Source organism: Eurypyga helias, unplaced genomic scaffold (assembly GCF_000690775.1).
Source record: "Eurypyga helias isolate BGI_N326 unplaced genomic scaffold, ASM69077v1 scaffold40303, whole genome shotgun sequence".
Taxonomy (NCBI): domain Eukaryota; kingdom Metazoa; phylum Chordata; class Aves; order Eurypygiformes; family Eurypygidae; genus Eurypyga; species Eurypyga helias.
The window spans coordinates 11,211-15,848 of NW_010239986.1; the positions used below are offsets into that span (position 1 = coordinate 11,211).

The 4,638-nt window shown below is 41.7% G+C and overlaps 1 protein-coding gene across 1 annotated transcript in view; it reads left to right on the forward strand.

The window, feature by feature from the left end:
• Nucleotides 1-736: 736 nt before the first annotated feature.
• The window catches only part of DLC1 (DLC1 Rho GTPase activating protein), a 23,771-nt gene continuing 19,869 nt past the window's right edge, over nt 737-4,638 (forward strand). The window contains exons 1-2 of the mRNA XM_010148329.1: nt 737-803; nt 3,221-3,302. The gene's annotated coding sequence lies outside the window, so the exon portion shown is untranslated. The remainder of the gene's footprint in view (nt 804-3,220; nt 3,303-4,638) is intronic.

Sequence of the window (4,638 nt, forward strand, 5' to 3'; positions counted from 1 at the left end):
TATTTCTGCTTGTACTAGATAACAAATTAATTTATGTATAATGTATTCACAGGCTAATGTAACCCCTGGTCAGAATGTTTCCTTTCTTTCAGTGTCAAATATATGTATGTGAATAATTCCATTTTGCGGCATGCTGTTTTGGGCAGTGTGAGGGAAAGTTAGCTGAATATCCTGTAATACACCAAGTAACTCATGAATACTTTGAAGACCTCCAGTGAAACTAGATTGCCGTTGGGTAGCAAATATGCGCTTCAGTGAGCTGCAATACAGTGTGTCAGTTGTTCTTGGGTCTGTCGGTACTGTCTACAGTATGTTGAAGTGCAAAATACTATGAGCTCTATTAGGACTTTCTGTCAAGACAAAAGAGTTGTGCCAAGAGGATGATAAGATTTGTTGAACAAATGCTGCTCATGTCAATGGCGCTGCTGGTTCCTCTAGTGTTACCAAAACCTGTACGGAATAACCCATAATTCCTACAGCTTTTATCTGTTCCTGTTTCTCTGTTAAAATGATGAGCTGTTGATAAATCACGGGTGAATGCTAGTGACTTCGCAGAACCTAAGATCTGTTTGATCACAAGAAGAAAAGCAAACTGGGATAAGAAAACCCAGTTCTAAGCTGCCGGTTACTTTTGTGCTTATTTTGCAATGGGAATACTAGAAGTGGTGGGGAGGAAGTTTTTGCTTTGCAGTTCACTAATCAGAGGGTGTCTTGTTTCCATCCTCTTCCAGAAATCGAGGCCAAGGAAGCTTGTGACTGGCTGCGGGCTGCCGGGTTCCCACAGTATGCGCAGCTTTATGAAGGTAGGCACCTGAGCTTGCAAGTCCATCATCCCCTGGCAATTCTTGGACAATAAGATGTAATATTCACCAATAAATGAGGTTCAGGGGCACAACCGAAGCGCCAGGATAGAAGATGACTTTTAGGGCCTGGGCTGCTCTCTGCTACCCGCCACACACATAGATGTACCAAAACCAGTAGGACTCTGAAGCTCTCTTGGAGTTTTAAATTTGCTCCAGGATTCTGTTTTAGTCTGAATCTTCACAATGTCCTCATAGTACAAATGTTATGTTAGCACCATGGTACATTCCCTGCAGTTAAAACACTAATGAACTATATTTTCATGAACGTAGTCATCCACAGCTACAAACCCCGTCTTTGAGACACGCAGAAGCTGTGTCCAGCCCCACCGGCCAGCTCTCCTAATGGAGCAGAGGTAGAAATTGTGCGTATGCATGGATGCATCCATACGCCTCGTAATTCCCACATCCTCTGTGTTTTGTCAGAACCATTTGAGCTGGTGTCAGACACAGACTCACTGTGGAGGGGAAAAAAGAACATACGAGCTGTTGTTGTGCAGGTGAGCAGCAGCTCCTTGAAGAGACTGCTGCCTCCTGCACTCACCTGCCTTTCCTTGGGATGGGCTCACTTTGCTTGTTTGCTGTCACAAAGGTTTTCCTCAGTTAAAACTGTTGTCTTCATCACCTCTCTAACCTACTAGGAACTTGCAGTTTTGGCATACAGGTCTTTCACTCTGATGCAGCATAACATACAGAAGTTAGTTTTAAAGTGCGACATCCTTTTCATATATGTGTATTATTGTTCAAAATTTCCCCACCACTTAAAATTACTTGCATCGTAGTAAAATTATTATGCACTTTCCTCTGCCTCTTCTTTTTTATAAAACAAACTACAGCTGCTGCTTGTAAGAATGAGCATAGAAAGTCCATTATTTACAGTGAGTAACTGTTGGAAACTACAGCAAATGCTGAGCTGACCTTCTTGAAAAATGATCTTGTTGAGCTTTGATTTGCAGCTGCATTGGCAATATGAGATTATAATAGCACTTTCAAAAGCAGCACTTGGCAAAACTTTTCTTTGCCTGTTCAGAAATTAAATTTCCTTTTATTATTTCTCTTCCTTTTTTTTTTTTTTTTTGTGCTAATGGAGATGCCAAGATTTTCTTGGGATGCAGACCTGAGTCTGTACTTCCAGTCTTTGTTAAAACTTGGGGACAAGACTCAGCTGAATATGCTGGCTTTTAGGTTTCATGTTATGCTGAGCTGTAAATCCCCTAACAAATTATTTGCATTCAGAAAACATGTCCCACCTGTGGCTACCATTGCCCTGCCTCAAGACTCTGAACTTAAATAAAGTGTCTTAACGTCAGACCATGTCCTGCCTGACTTCAAAAGGACCGCAGAGATGAGAGCAAGGCCAGCCATACCCATTGAAAAGACAGCTGTCCTTATATGAAAACAATATGCCATTGTCCTCTGCAAGCCCCACTGGCAGCAAAACAAAGAGAGATTATCTACTGGTATAGAAAACCCAGAATATTGACCACCTTTCCACAGATTAACACCAGTCCTTTTCAGCTCATTCTTTCCTAGCCCCTGGAAATTAAAATATTTTATAGATAATCACTTGGACCAGGAAAGGGATATCCAACTGCAGCAGTATATTTGTAGTTTGACCTTGTATTCCTGTGTGCCCTGAACACCCAGTGGCTTTGGTGGGAGTCTTGGCTGTGCAAAGAATGCCAGATCAGGACCTCTGTGACAGTCAGGAATCTGTGGAGGACAGTAAATAATATATATGTGGTTGCTGCTTCAGAGCTGTAGTAAATTTTCAGCTCTCTGCCAACATTGTTTCCTCCCCCTCACTCTCCCAGTTGTTTACCTAAATAATCTCCTAAGGAAAAAGGAGGCAGTATGGGCTCCATGCAGCTTGGCTTGTCTTCCTTTCAGTCCGTATCTCTTTAACGTTGTAAGAGTGTCAAACTTTTAAATAGCTTGATTAACAGCCAAGGAGACTCAGTTTTTCATTCTTTTGCAAAGGTTTGGGGTTTACTGGCCTTTTTCTATTAGTACTTGGATGGAGATTGTATATTTATTTTAAATAAAGCTAGCCTGGGTCAGTTTATGCTTCTGATGTTGGACAGGGAGCTCTCACATTTGCCTGTTTCCCTCTCCTTCTGTTTTATCTCTGATTTGCTCATTTTTCCTTCATTTTGCATATGATCTTTGAGCTGTCAAAGCTACATGTCAAAAACTTGCCCATGAAAGGGAAGCATCTCTGGCATTTGAGGTGATAGCGTGTGTTCAAGTGCCAGTCACTGGCATCTTGATGAGCTCAATTGGGGGCAGCTGGTGGTTCTGAAATAACTCACCACTGGGAATAAGAGTCATTTTGATTCCATCTGTCTCTATTCCTACAGATCTCCTTTTTCCAATTGACACTGCTCTAGTCAAGCGAGAGCATGACTTTCTGGATAGAGATGCTATTGAGGCCTTATGCAGGTAGGTGAAAAAAAAAATCTCACTGCATTTTGAAACAGAACCCTTCCTGCGTAATGGAAAGTATAATCTGGGAAAGCCTAACCTCAACTGAATTATATACCATTAAATAAGCATTTGCTTGAGACCCTTTTATTATCCACTATCAGTATGCAGTTTTCATTAGAATAATATATCATAGAATCACAGAACACTTTGGGCTGGAAGGGACCTTAAAGACCATCTGGTTCCAACACCCCGGCGGTGGGCAGGGACACCCTCCACTAGAAGGTTCCAATATGTTGGGCTAAGTAAAGTTTGGGGATGTTATTTTAAACCAGGTTGGAAGAAAAGTGGCAGGAGTCTTTGTGACAGGTATTTCATAGGCATATTTTTTATTATTATTATTCTTGAATTGCTTTCATTACTAATTCCCAAATTAGTTAGGCATGTGAAAGCAGAACTGTGCTGGCTACAGTCATCTGAATGTACAACTGTAGCATCGGTTCCCACACAGGAATTGGTTTTTGAGAGCAGTATTAGCAAGGCCGTGCTCCATTGCTCTCCTTTTTTACCTCAGTGAGCAACTATGTATACAAACAAAGCAAAAAGCTATGTGTACGAACCCTTGTGCTGACCTCAGTGCATCACCCTATGTGCACCGTGGTCACCAGAGTGCATGTGGCTATGGCTGAAAGGGATAATGTGAGCGAATCCAAGAGTTTATCGCCACTGCAAAGATGGGCCTGTCCTCAGCCACGTGCTCCGATTACTTATATTTGTTGTTTATGGGCTCCTTCCACAAACCAGTTCAACTCACTCACCCCACAAAAAGAGTCTGGATAGTCCTTTGCTGGCCTAGTAAATTAAATCAGTCTGTGGAAAGGCATAATAAAGTTCAGAGTAAGGTGCAAAGGATGGGGCAGGACCCCACAGCCAGCTGCAGGATTAGAGATGGGTAGAGGAAAAAGAGAGCAAGACTTACTGGTGTGTGGCAACATGTTTTTACAGAACTACAGCCTCACCATTACCAATTTTATCATAAAAACCATTGCAATGGCCCCATTTGACTTACCCATCCATCAGTTACCTCCTCTAGTGTGAGTCCACAATCTTAAGTGAAAAAAAAAAGCCTAAACTTTTCATATCTCCTATTACCTAGAAATAAGTGCAGTTTTCTGCCTCTCTCATTCAGTATGGCAGCTTTCCAAATTGTCTGCAAAATGGATGCTTTTGGATAGTGCATGCATGATGTCTGCAACTCTAAACGTCAGTAATCCTAATGAATTACAAAACCCTTTTAAGAAAGGCTTTAAGTTTATAGCGTTCTCATGCCATCACTGCCATACTTGGAAGGGAA